This window comes from Lissotriton vulgaris, chromosome 6 (assembly GCF_964263255.1).
Source record: "Lissotriton vulgaris chromosome 6, aLisVul1.2, whole genome shotgun sequence".
In the NCBI taxonomy this organism is placed as follows: Eukaryota; Metazoa; Chordata; class Amphibia; order Caudata; family Salamandridae; genus Lissotriton; species Lissotriton vulgaris.
This window is the reverse complement of record NC_141694.1, coordinates 1,853,396,399-1,853,410,824: the sequence shown is the minus strand read 5'-3', so window position 1 is coordinate 1,853,410,824 and position 14,426 is coordinate 1,853,396,399. Positions and strand designations below refer to the sequence as shown.

General features: G+C 45.9%; 1 protein-coding gene across 1 annotated transcript in view; it reads left to right on the top strand.

Annotated features, from left to right (window-relative positions):
* Positions 1-14,426, top strand: part of IFT172 (intraflagellar transport 172) — a 1,181,874-nt gene that overhangs the window by 143,185 nt on the left and 1,024,263 nt on the right. The gene's annotated exons all lie outside the window — the stretch shown is intronic.

Here is a 14,426-nt window from a genome sequence, read left to right as displayed (position 1 = left end):
CATCATTCTGGATTATGTTGGCCCTGTCGGGGGTCGGTTACTCATTTTCTGCAGTATTGGGAATCGGTCACTTCAGACCTATGGGTTCTCAATCTTTCGGAGAATGGGTATGCTCTTCCCTTTCGGGAATTCCCTGCAAATTACCCTCCTTGCCAAGGTGCTTGTTCGGAGGACCACCTTCTTCTTCTGCAGGAGGAAGTCCTAGCTTTTTTGAAAAAAGGTGCGATAGAGGTGGTTCCAGAGCAGGAAAGGGGTCAGGGATGCTACTCCCGGCATTTCCTGATACCCAAGAAGGATGGCAGGTTACGTCCAATCCTGGATCTCAGGATCTTGAACCTTTTTCTGAAACAGGAGAAGTTCAAGATGCTCACCCTTGCGCAGGTTCTTCAAGCGCTGCAGCAAGAGGACTGGATGGTGTTGATCAACTTGCAGGATGCGTATTTTCATATTCCGATCCTGAAGTTGCACAGGAAGTATCTCCGTTTCACGGTGGTTTTGCAACGCTATCAGTTTGAACTTACTACTGCACCTCGAGTCTTCACCAAGGTGATGGCAGTGGTTGCATCCCATCTCAGAAGGTCAGTGATTCCAGTTTTCCCCTATCTGGCGTTTGGCTGCTCAAAGCAGAGTCGCCTGAGAAGGTGTTTCATCATCTGCAAGTGACATCCCAGCTGTTGTACAAATTGGGTTTTTCAATAAACGTGTCCAAGACTCACCTGGTGCCCTCTCAACGCAACCTGTTCATAAGGGCGGTACTGGACACTACAGTCTGTCGAGCATTCCCTCCTCCTCAAAGGATTCTCGACATTCAAGAAATTATTCCTTTGTTTTACAATGGAGCGGTCATTCCAGTCCTGAAGGTCCTACACTTGCTCTGTCTGTTTGCTTCCTGCAGTCTGCTGGTCAACCATGCACGCTGGCACATGAGGGCACTTTAGTGGTGCCTCCGCAGGCAGTGGAATCGGCACAATGGAGATCTCAGGGCGTCAGTGAGGATCTCCAGAGAAGCTGCAGCAGATCTGTCTTGGTGGAACATGGTGGGCAATCTGTCTCAAGGGAAGCCCTTCCATCTGCCTCCATCGGTGGCCACAGTGCATCCACTCTAGGGTGGGGTGCTCATCTGGGGGATCTGGAGATCAAGGGTCTTTGGTCTCCAGAGGCAAGGCTGCTTCACATCAACCTTCTAGAGTTATGGGCGATACTTTTGGTACTCAAGACCTTCCTCCCTTCCCTTCGCGGTCAGTCAATTCAAGTCTTGACGTACAACACTACAGCGATGTGGTATGTCAACAAGCAGGGAGGAGTGGGGTCGCATTGCCTTTGAGAGAGGCTCTGCGTCTCTGGTCCTGGGTTCAGGACCATCAGATTTGTCTAATGGCAAATCACCTGGCCGGAGTTCTGAACGTGCGTGCAGTCAGTCTCAGTCAGCAATTCTATGCCGACCACGAGTGGATTCAGAAAAGGGGGTGGTGATGAACAGAGTGTCTGAATTAAGCAGACCACTCTTACCCAGTCCAAAGATCAAGGCTTGATCCATCACCGTTTTTTAGCTCACTGCACCATCCCAGTTCAGAACTTGGCTATATGCAAATTAGTCTGACCCTGGCCCAGTGCATCATGGGAACAGGGCAGACCAAACTACTAAGCCAATTCTTATACTGGGAAGGAAACAAGCTACCGGGGACCGGTTTCTGGCATTTCAGCCGTCTTCGAATCGTTTTTGGCCACTATAGGTGTGGCAGGGTATACTCAGACATGAGTCCCTTTCTCACTGCACCATCAGGATTCAAGCAAGCCGGGCCGACGACGGCTGAAATGCCAGAAACCGGTCCCCGGTAGCTTGTCTCCTTTCTGGTGAAGAATTGGCTTGGTAGTTTAGTCTGCCCTGTTCCCATGATGCACTGGGCCAGGGACAGACTGATTTGCATATAGCCAGGTTCTGAGCTGGGATGGTGCAGTGAGATAAATAACGGTGATGGATCAAGCCCTGATCTTTGGACTGGGTAAGAGTGGTCTGCTTAATTCAGACACTCTGTTCATCACCACCCCCTTTTCTGAATCGACCACGAGTGGAGGCTTCATCCGGAGGTGGTTCGTCACGTCTTTCGGATGTGGGGAACTCCTCAGGTGGACCTGTTTGCCACTTTCGAGAACGCTCACTGCCCCTCATTCTGCAGTCTCCAGTATCCGATGCAGGGAGCTCTGGGGCTCACGACTCCTTTACGCATTTCCTCCCATACCCTTGATTCCTCGGCTTCTGAGGAAGATTCGCCAAGACCGGGCCCAAGTCCTATTGATTGCTCCGGATTGGCCAAGAAGTGTGTGATACACAGATCTTTTCCACCTCTCCTCGTGCCCTCCACTCAGTTTCCCTCTCAGGGCAGATCTCCTCTCGCAGACGCAGAGGCAGGTTCTACACCCCACCTCCAGAACTTACACCTTCATGCCTGGAGATTGAACGGGGGAATCTGAATTCTTTCTCTCTCCCGCCTGACTTGGTGGATGTTATTCTTTCAGCCGGACGGCATTCCACCAAGTCCATTTATCCTTATAGGTGGTCCAAATTTGTTTCATGGTGTGGAGAGAAATCTGTTGACCCTTAAGGGCCCGTTTAGCTAACATCCTTCAGTTTGCTCTATCTCTGGCCTAGCAGGGTTTTGCTTTGGCTACTGTGAAGGGCTATTTATCAACTTTGTCGGCGTTCCTTTGCTTGCCGGATCAGCCGTCTTTGTTTAAGTCTCCTATTATTAAGGGCCTTACCAACAAATTTCCGCCCACTCCTTTTATTGTGCCTCAATAGGACTTAAGTTGTACTAAAGAAACAACGTTTACAAGGAACTCATTTAAGATTTTGATAACAAATTATTGGCAATTTGATTGATTGCCCTGCCTGATAGAAAAAATATATATACTGGTAATCTCTACTGTATATTATTATGATTCAATCATTACATTGTACACTGACAAGCTCACTAAACAACCCAATGGTTATAGCCTATTTCACTGAACTAGGCACTTTATTTCTACAAAAATAAGCAATTTATGTACATTTCACATAAAAACATTAAATCAACATTGAAGGAATTTTATGAAAAACCATTCACATAACCCCAAGTGTAGTGACCATAACCATATTTACAGTGAAAATTGTGACATATTCAAAAAGGTTATCGGTACAAACAAAAGGAAAAGGACACTGTATAAAGTATAAAATGAGACAATTTTGTTTGTTGTGTGTCTCTTTAATCTATATTCGTCTACGGAGTTTCGACCCTCTCTAGATACCGGGTCTCATCAAGACTGTTTATCTGGGGACTAAACAAAATGACCATAATTTAATTTATATTCTTATGAAGTAAAAATAATTGGAGCTGTCAAGAATTTAAGGAGGCGCTTACCAGTACTTGCATGTGAAGCTACGAAATCCAACCTGTAATTATGGTTTATTCGTTTAGTATAATAGAATTTATTTAGTTAAACTAATTAATAGTGCTCACCCTGTGTATAATAATTGAACCGAATTTTTTTAGACTCACGATTATGGGACTCTGCTTTTATCTGGAGCCAGTGGGAATGATTACCATCTGCTTGAACAATTACTCCGTCAATAACAAGTAGGACTCATAAGTAATATTCGATTGAAGGTGCGTTGTCTACCCCACACCTAATCCGGCTTCTATGCTGACTGATACGGGATTTTACCGGTTGACTTGTCTGGCCAATGTAAATTGAGTTGCATGGGCACCATATGCAATATATAACGTTCTGTGTAGAGCAATTAGAGAAGTCTCGAAGCTTAATTTGAACATTTCCATGCTTAAATTCCTTGGTTTCAAACGTTAGTTCGCATGCGACATAGTTTGAACACTTGTAGTGCCCCACTATGGGAGGTAAATCCCATAGGGCCTGAATTGTTGTGTTAGTCACATATTTGCTAGTGTCAGAGTGCACCAAATGGTCTCTTATATTTTTACCCTTTTTGAAGGCAAACATTGGTGTTTCGGGACATATTTTGAGTGTGTTTAGGGTCGACCAATGTCTTTTTATGATTTTTTGTACTTGAGTGCTTAGTGGACAGAAAGTAGTCACACATACAGTTTTGTTGATGTTATCTTTTTTTCGTTGGATTTAGGAGACATTTCCTAGGACTGAACCAGGCTCTTTTCATAGATGTTTTTACTAGCCTTCTTGGATAGCCCCGATTCAGAAGTCTTGCGCTAAGTATGTTAGCTTCTCTGAAAAAATCTTCTTTCTCTGAGCAATTGCGCCGTATTCTCAGGAATTGGCCATATGGCAACCCATCTTTTAAGGACCTCGGATGAAAGCTGTTATACTCCAATGAAGTATTTCTATCCGTCGGTTTTCGGTATAGAGTGACATTAAGATGGCTATTATGGCATCTGATTTTCAAGTCCAGGAATGGTATCACTTCTTTATCCTTTTGTTAGGTGAATGTCAATGCTGTTTGGCACGTGTGCAGATAGGTGACGAAGTCGTCCAAGTTCTCATCTGTACCACTCCAAATAAAGAAAATATAATCTATGTAACGTTTCCAACTTTTAATGTTCGCATAGAAGGGGTTGTTCTCATTGATGACATATTTATCCTCTCGATCCGCTACATATAGATTCGCCAGATTGGGGGCAAAAATAGCCCCCATTGATGTACCCGAACACTGTTGGTAGTATACAGAATTGAATTTGAAATAGTTTTTAGTCAATGCAATTTGTAATAGTTCAATTAAAAAATTCCGTGGGGACCCTCGTCGGAAGTGTTCTCTCATCCAGAATTCTTTTGATGACCTATATACTCTCATGTTGAGGAATATTCGTGTATAGCAAATTTATATCCATTGTTACAAGGCATTCTTCAGTCGGATTGTACTCCATTCCTTCTATCAGGTTGATCATATGTGTGCTGTCTCTTACATACGTAGGTAATGTTGGCACATATTCTTTAATAAAGTTGTTGATATAATGCCCCAAAGGTTCCATAACAGAACCACAACCCGACAAAATCGGTCTCACTGGTGGGTTCTCACTGTCTTTATGGATTTTTGGCAAGGTATATAGGACAGGTGTCCTAGGGCATCCTTGATTCAAAAATTCAAATTCTTGTTTACTTAAGAATCCATCATTCATTCCTAGTCTTGTGACAGATTGTATTAGTGCCTGAATTTCACGTAACAGATCCTTCGATAGTCTTTTGTAGTGGACATTGTTGTTAATTTGTCTTAATATTTCTGCCTCATACTTTGATCTCTCTTGTATGACAATTCCCCCTCCCTTATCCGCCGGTTTTAGAATGATGCTATCATTGTTTCTTAGAGTGTTTAATGCATCTCTCTCTGCTTTTGAGATATTGTAGGGGGTAAACTGTTTTTGATCTTTGAGTCTTAGTACATCTTCTAAAACACATCTCTCAAACGCTATAATTTCAGCCGGCATCATAGCATTTGTTGGTATAAAGGTGGACTTGGGTCGCATATTTGTTGCAGAGATGGGTCTCATATTTTCTTTGTTGTCAAAAAAGATTTGTAATCTAAGAGTTCTAAAGAAATTATGCAACTCTGTCTGTAGTTTGAAAAAATCAGTTCTTTCTGTGAGGACATATGATAGACCTTTATTCAAAAGGGATAATTCATCCTTATTTAGAAGGTGTTCTGACAGATTAAACACAGGAATGGTTTTATCGGATGCATCTTTGTCTGTATTCCCTTGACGTGGAAGCCACCGGTTCAATGAGACCCACTGTAGCCATCGTTTCAATGTCTCCATTGTTTTCTTCTCTGGTAATTTCCATAGTATTTTCTGCTTGGGTCAGTGTTACAGGACTTAAATCTTGTCATAACCTACTTGATGGGTTCTCCTTTTGAGCCATTGCACAAGTGTCCCTTGAGACTATTGGCTTTTAAAACGGTCTTCCTAGTTGCTATTACCTCAGCAAGGAGGGTAAGTGAGCTTCAAGCTCTGAGTTTGAAACCCCCTTTCTTGACCATTCATGCTGAAATAATAGTACTCAGGACCAGGGCTGCTTTTCTGCCTAAGGTAGTAACTCCTTTCCATCTGGGGAAGTCCATTACCCTTCCTTCCTTTGATCCTCCCCCTCGCCCTTGCAAGGAAGCCTAGTGGGTCCAAGGGTCCAAGGGTTGCAAAGGGTCCAAGCGGGGAAGCCTAGTGGCTTCACCGCTTGGACCCAAAGAGGTCAGTGAGCTTCTACCTTGATAGAACTAAAGACTATTGTGTGGATTACCAGCTCTTTGTGGGCTTTGCTGGCTGCGGAAAAGAAAGAGCAGTGAACAAGTGCACACTTTCTAGATGGATTTTCTTGTGCATCAAGATTTGTTATTCTTTGGCTGGTAAGGAACCTCCAGAGGGTTTTTAGAGATCATTCTATTAGATCATTCTATTAGAGCAAAGTCTTCTACATCTGCGTTGTCTAGAGGTGTTCCTGTAGAGGACATTTGTAGAGCGGCAACCTGGGCCTCCCTCCACACTTTCGCGAAGCATTACTGCTTAGATTTAGAGGAGGGATGGTCATTTTGTGCGTTCTGTTCTTCAGGATTTCTTGGTGTATTGGAGTGGACACCCTCCTCCGGGAGTGGGGCCTTCTTTGTGGGATTCTATTCACAAGGCGAGGAATCCACTGGCAGATGTATCCATCAGAAGAACAAGTTACTTACCTTCGGTAACGCTTTTTCTGGTGGATACAGTATCTGCCTGTGGATTCCTCACTGACCCACCCGCCTCCCCTTTTTTCCATTCTTCGATACCTGCAGTTCTTGTTATTTTATGATTATTTCTGTCATTGGTAATGTTTAATTGTTCTTGCTTATTGCATTTATTTCACACTATGTGTGTTAGTTTGAATACTGTGTACAGTGTATTCTGTACCTATTTATGTCGGTCCGTCTGTGTGCCTCGGGGGCATGGAAAAAAGGGCGGAACTGAAGTCATCACGCCGACGAGGCCCTATTATGGATTCAGTGACGTCAGCTAGGTCGCGAGTGGAGTTGTGCCTCTGTGGCGTCGTCCACGTCCTCGTCAGCGTGGAGAGCTACAAAAGTTTCCGACTGTTGCTGACGCAGGGGATATTCACAAAGTGAGGAATCCACAGGTAGATACTGTATCCACCAGAAAAAGCATTACCGAAGGTAAGTAACTTGTTCTTTAGGTGTCACAGGTGAGGGTGCACCTTAGCGTGTGCATACCCCTGTGGCATTCTGGTCCTGAAGAAAGCCTCGCTACTCGCAAACGAAGGCTGAAACATCTAGACCGGTAATTGCACTTCCACATTAGGATGTGACCAGCCTATTTAACCAGTATTTACATCCACCTTCACCACATTTTAACCTTGCCTTACTTCTCCACCAATAAAAATATTTGTGATAAGTAAAGACAATTTTAACCTTTCACTTTCACTGACTGCAATTCCCAAAGAAACCCACTGCGCTGTAACAAGGCCCTGTTCCCATGATGCACTGGGCCAGGGACAGACTGATTTGCATATAGCCAGGTTCTGAGCTGGGATGGGGCAGTGAGATAAATAACGGTGATGGATCAAGCCCTGATCTTTGGACTGGGTAAGAGTGGTCTGCTCAATTCAGACACTCTGTTCATCACCACCCCCTTTTGTAAATCGATTTTGGCCACTATAGGTGTGGCAGGGTATACTCAGACATGAGTCCCTTTCTCACTGCTCCATCAGGATTCAAGCAAGCCGGGCCGAAGAGGCTGAAATGCCAGAAACCGGTCCCCGGTAGCTTGGCTCCTTTCTGGTAAAGAATTGGCTTGGTAGTTTAGTCTGCCCTGTTCCCATGATGCACTGGGCCAGGGACAGACTGATTTGCATATAGCCAGGTTCTGAGCTGGGATGGGGCAGTGAGATAAATAACGGTGATGGATCAAGCCCTGATCTTTGGACTGGGTAAGAGTGGTCTGCTCAATTCAGACACTCTGTTCATCACCACCCCCTTTTGTAAATCGATTTTGGCCACTATAGGTGTGGCAGGGTATACTCAGACATGAGTCCCTTTCTCACTGCTCCATCAGGATTCAAGCAAGCCGGGCCGAAGAGGCTGAAATGCCAGAAACCGGTCCCCGGTAGCTTGGCTCCTTTCTGGTAAAGAATTGGCTTGGTAGTTTAGTCTGCCCTGTTCCCATGATGCACTGGGCCAGGGACAGACTGATTTGCATATAGCCAGGTTCTGAGCTGGGATGGGGCAGTGAGATAAATAACGGTGATGGATCAAGCCCTGATCTTTGGACTGGGTAAGAGTGGTCTGCTCAATTCAGACACTCTGTTCATCACCACCCCCTTTTGTAAATCGATTTTGGCCACTATAGGTGTGGCAGGGTATACTCAGACATGAGTCCCTTTCTCACTGCTCCATCAGGATTCAAGCAAGCCGGGCCGAAGAGGCTGAAATGCCAGAAACCGGTCCCCGGTAGCTTGGCTCCTTTCTGGTAAAGAATTGGCTTGGTAGTTTAGTCTGCCCTGTTCCCATGATGCACTGGGCCAGGGACAGACTGATTTGCATATAGCCAGGTTCTGAGCTGGGATGGGGCAGTGAGATAAATAACGGTGATGGATCAAGCCCTGATCTTTGGACTGGGTAAGAGTGGTCTGCTCAATTCAGACACTCTGTTCATCACCACCCCCTTTTGTAAATCGATTTTGGCCACTATAGGTGTGGCAGGGTATACTCAGACATGAGTCCCTTTCTCACTGCTCCATCAGGATTCAAGCAAGCCGGGCCGAAGAGGCTGAAATGCCAGAAACCGGTCCCCGGTAGCTTGGCTCCTTTCTGGTAAAGAATTGGCTTGGTAGTTTAGTCTGCCCTGTTCCCATGATGCACTGGGCCAGGGACAGACTGATTTGCATATAGCCAGGTTCTGAGCTGGGATGGGGCAGTGAGATAAATAACGGTGATGGATCAAGCCCTGATCTTTGGACTGGGTAAGAGTGGTCTGCTCAATTCAGACACTCTGTTCATCACCACCCCCTTTTGTAAATCGATTTTGGCCACTATAGGTGTGGCAGGGTATACTCAGACATGAGTCCCTTTCTCACTGCTCCATCAGGATTCAAGCAAGCCGGGCCGAAGAGGCTGAAATGCCAGAAACCGGTCCCCGGTAGCTTGGCTCCTTTCTGGTAAAGAATTGGCTTGGTAGTTTAGTCTGCCCTGTTCCCATGATGCACTGGGCCAGGGACAGACTGATTTGCATATAGCCAGGTTCTGAGCTGGGATGGGGCAGTGAGATAAATAACGGTGATGGATCAAGCCCTGATCTTTGGACTGGGTAAGAGTGGTCTGCTCAATTCAGACACTCTGTTCATCACCACCCCCTTTTGTAAATCGTAACAAGGCGTCGCAGCACACCCAAGAGCCGTTCGGCTCGGGTGAGATCCCAATGATGAAGCATGTCACCCACTAGGTTGGTGAGTGAGGGATCTTTTAAAAACAGGTGTGCCTCCTCATGCAAGCTCTTCGTTTGGAATCACTCTTTTGTTGTTGGTTTATTTACATATTACAAGGGACCAAGAGTGGCCCCACTAAGGTTCCCTTTGTCTGCTTTTGATTCGATATATCCAACAATTTAAACACCATTCAAAAATTCATTTAGAAGAACATTTAGAATAAGTAAGAGGATGAACAGTGTGTACTCTCTCAGTGGTTGCCATGTGGTATCCCTTTGTTCTGATAGTATTATTTTGGTGTCTTTCTGATTTCTTTTGGTGTCTCTCTCCTCCCAAGCACTCTATCCCTAGCAAAACGGGCTGAAATCCCAATTGGTTCTCAAATTTAAAATGGATTAAAAAAACAACAGGGATAATTCGAAGTACCAAATTCAACATAAGGTGTAATCTATTTGAAACTCTTTGAATGGACTAATGCAGTCTACTTCCTTCCTAAAGCTGTAGGTCTACAAAACTAAAGCACACATTCTAAGAGCTAAGTAGCATGCCAAGGGTATGTCCCTAATAAAGGTAATGTTCAGATTGAGTGTTTGAAGATTCAAAAGATATTCCACAAATTGACAGTGAGTCCCATCCAACGCAATACGAAAGTTGTGCATGGCGGCAGCCTAAATTTAACATGTCTACAGTACTTAGGGAGCAGGGTAGACCAAGCATGTATTGTGTAAGGCAGATTGGCATATGATGGCATGAATGTGGTTCCTGTCGCTGGTCTCGGTGACTGAAACTAGATCCCTAACTTAAAGACTGTTAGAAAGGGGCATATTTTACCCGAAAAATAATATATGAGCCTGAGGAATCTATCAACGTTTTGTGACCTTTGAAGAGCTTATGCAGTATAGGCATGACTAGCGATCGCACTTGTTATAAATTGTACTTCTTAGTGCTTTATACGCCTGGCTAATAACTTTGCATTAAGAGCAGTTTAAAATGACGTGAGCTCATCTGTGAGTTTTCAGCTTAAAAAATGATCACTTAATTGTCTCAATAACTTTATATAATACTTGATTTAGACCTTGAGGATAAATATTTCCTCCTTTGTCACCTTGTGTACATTCAAAGTGTGTTCTTTAATAAGTCAGTGTTGGCCTTTCTTCTCAAAGAGGTTATTCTATAATGTGCTTAACATTAATCTACAGTGAGTACAAGTCCTGAATAGTAGCCTAGTAAACATTTTTATCACAGCTTCCTTCTTGTGCATGTGGAATAAATGATGATTTCGGTTTAAATGCAGTTCTTCGACATGGGATTCACTCCTTTGTTCATAAAAGGCTGAATATCTCCACATGTGCGCAAGTTCTCCAAACACATCTAAAAAAATGATTTACAGAGAAACTTACCCAATTAAGATACATTCATTGTTTTAAAAAAAATACTTAAACAGCGTGTTTGGCTGAAAACATTTCTACGCAATACTATCTAGAAAAAAACCTCAAGAAATAATGTACTAATACTTAAACAGAACTGGGAAAATGTGTCCATGTGTAATACGTAGCCCCTCTGGCTCTCAAAATGTTTCTTTACATTTTCTCCCCTACACCTCATAACGGACCAATTTTGATGGTAAGTCAGTGTAGGCTGCATGAGCAAAAAACCTATCTCTGTAGAGGACCTTCAATTCTCTCACAGTGTAGGTTCATAAAAGTACATTGATTAAAAAAGGTTTCTCCAATTAAGTAGTAATCCCCTCCATGATCTATGAACAGTGTTTAACAGAGTATAATTGCTTATTAATTGTGTCACCATAGTGAAGTTTGAAAATGACTCCCCTTTAACCTTATTCTTTTGCCTCTTGGGATGGCATACAGCAAGTCTCTGTAGTCCAGGAAAGACCCAAGAAAGAGATCTACTGGTGTCTTTGTCCACCAGTGATAAGACATCTGATTCTGCCTCTTCCTATGTGGTCGATAAGGAGTTGAGGGTATTGATTTGTTGCCTTTTAAATAGAATTATCATATTTCTTTAGAGATTTATATTGACTCTGCATAGAAATAATGTTGGTCCTACTGGACTTGCTGTTTTTACAGGGCCAGATCTCTAGTTTAAATTTATTCCACTAGTCATTTAACTATTCCATTGATGCCTTCATTTCTTCTTTAGGAAAAAGGGACTGACCTCTGCAATTATTTGTTACATATTTTGTTGTGCTAAAGTTGTATGTTTTATTAGTAATTTGAACATCCTGCTTCCAGTTTGTTTGTATGATCAGTACAGCTAATAGAACGTCCACTTCAAGACAGTCCCATCAAGATTGAAATACATTCTAACTTGTTATGATGATGGGAAGGAACCTGTTCAAGGTGACTTGCAAGAACCTTTATATGAATCATTTCTGTTGTAGAAATCCGAAAGTCTGCCTCATGAACTTCATTTCATACTTATGAGTGCTGCAGCTGAGCTGTATTCTCAGCTCCAGTGGGTTCTTGTTCTGTAGTTTCACAAGGTGGGCTTCTTCCCAAGTGACTCTATGTCCTGATAGTTCCCTGTGAGTGCACAGCCAGTTTAGTTTCCAGTGAGACGTAGTGATATAACACAAATAACAGTTTCTCCTGCAAAATGCAGTGGGGCCCCTTACATTCCCACTCTCTCTTACTGTGATATTACCCACACTCCTTCACAGAGTGGAATCTGTTGCCTGATTGTTGGAGCTGAATCACCAATAGTTTTTCACTTCGTTTAAATGTATGTTGTAGCTGATAGAGGCGTCTGGCCACAGATTACTTAACTTAGAATATCCCCAGGCGTCAGACTGGACCCGTAAAATTTTGAGCAGCAGCACCTCTGTGCGCCGGGGGGCGACACCGTATGGCACGTCGTCCATGGATGTGACGTCAGCGGAGCCATATATGCCCGCCCCGGCGCGCTGACATCAGTTTTCTTCTTTTCCACGTCACGATGCGGATCCTGGAAACCAGCAGTTCCTGGCTTTGTTTTGGGCCCTCTGGGCACTGCTGATGTCGTACCGGAACAGGGTGCAATGCTCTCCGGGTTCAAAGCCTGTGAGGCCTGTGCGCGTCAGATGTCTGGCACTGATCCGCACCTTATTTGTATGTGGTGCCTTGGTATGCACCACGATTCCAAACAATGTGGCGACTGTCAACAGATGAAGCCCAAGTCCTTACAGGAAGACCTATGAAGTTGTTGGCCGCTCGGCTGTCAAGCTCAGCCTCTTCTCGTTGGCGCTCTCCCTCTCCAGAGGTTGCTCGTTCCGAAGGCCTCTACCGCCACCAACGCCCTAAAAAAGGTAAGCGGAGCCACAAGAGTCCACTGAGGTCCACCTCCCATAGGTGTGCAGCTGGCACCCGTTCCTGACGTAAGGGGTCAGCTACGGGCGCCCGAAGGTCACCTCCTCCATACCCTCCTTTTCCAAGAGTTGGAGCGATGCGCGCCCACATGGAGGCCTACTCCTGGGCTCTTCAGGCATACTTCGAGTCCCCCTCTCTCCCAGGCGCGCCTTCGGGCCCCACAGAGGTGGACGTACTCAGGCCGGACCCTCATCAGCGAATCGTTCCCCAACCAGGGTTGCGTGCACCGACTCCGGAGCCGAGGCGACGGTGTAGGGCCGTGGCCCAGACCGTCCTGGTTGCTCTAGCACACTCCGCCAGACAGCACATAGCCCTGTGCGGCTTCCTGCGCGGACGGCGAAAGCGGCGTCGGCGACACCTCCGAAGCCGGGCTCGACGCCAGGCTTACACCGCCAGTCAACGCGTAGCCCTGTACGTCTTCCTGCGCGGACGGCAGAAGCGGCGTCGGAGACGCCGGGCACAGAGCCGGGCACCACGTCCAAACCCACTCCCAGCTCTAAGTCTGATCCCACGTCTGGGGCAACCAGTAGCGTCCCTCCTGGAGGCCGTCTATGTCCTGTTGACTCCGACACAGCGCCCACCGACTCTGCTGTTAACGCATCCATTGCCGCCTGTGTCCATCCGTTCATGAACACCGGCGTCCATGCCTGGGGTTGACCTCCCTCCGGATTCCTCGTTTCTGTCTCCTCAGCAAGGTCGTGCGACTCCGGTATCCGCTGTGGTCTCTTCGGAGGCTGCTGCTTTCCCTGGTCGGGAGCAACTGGTGCAGGTCCCTAGTGTGACATGGCCTTCGCGTCATTCCCCAGCCCCGCTCTTTATGGCAACTAGGAGAATAAGCCTCCAACTGTCTCCTACAGACGGCCTCTTGTCCCCGCCTATGCGCGGACTATCAACCGGGCAGCTGCTATCGTCGGCTTTCAGCCTCCTGTAGTACCCCTCATTCCCGTTCCCTTAATGGATCTGCTTCATCTCAAGCCCATTCTCGTGGAGCCCTTGCTACCCTATGGTGGTGCTTTTTTAGAAGCCCTGCGTGGCGCATGGGCACGGCCCTCTTCCGGAGCCCCGGTTGATTGGGCCATTGCTAGTAGGCCCCGTCCCGCCCCGAGGGATCCACTTTGCCTGTACCTCCACCCTACTGCTCAGGGCCTGGTAATTCAGGTGGCTTTTGGGTTGCAGGACTCCGTCACTTTGCACTTGTTTCCTCCCACCCGGGAATCCAGGTGGCTGGATGCATGTGAAACAGCTTTTTGCTTCTTCTAGCGCGGCCATCCGTGCTTTAAACACTACATGCGTGTTTGCACGTCCGTCCTCCGCACTATAGGACTTCGTGGCTAACCTTCTTCCTTCCTTTCCGGAGGAATTCCGCTCAGAGCTTCTTCGTCTTGTCCTTTTCGGCAAGGAGATGGCACATTTTTCAATCCGCTCCTCCCTGGATACCACAGACTCTGTGGGCCGTGCTCTTTCATGGTCGTTGGCTTTGCGCCGCCATTCTTGGCGACGTGACAGCCGATTCCCTGATAATATTCAGTAGAGCCTCCAAGACATGCCGTTTAACGGAATAGATCTTTTTGGGTCCCATGCAGACTCTGCGATTTCCAGGCTTCTGTCGGGGCTACCTTAATTCTGCTGTGTCTCTGACTG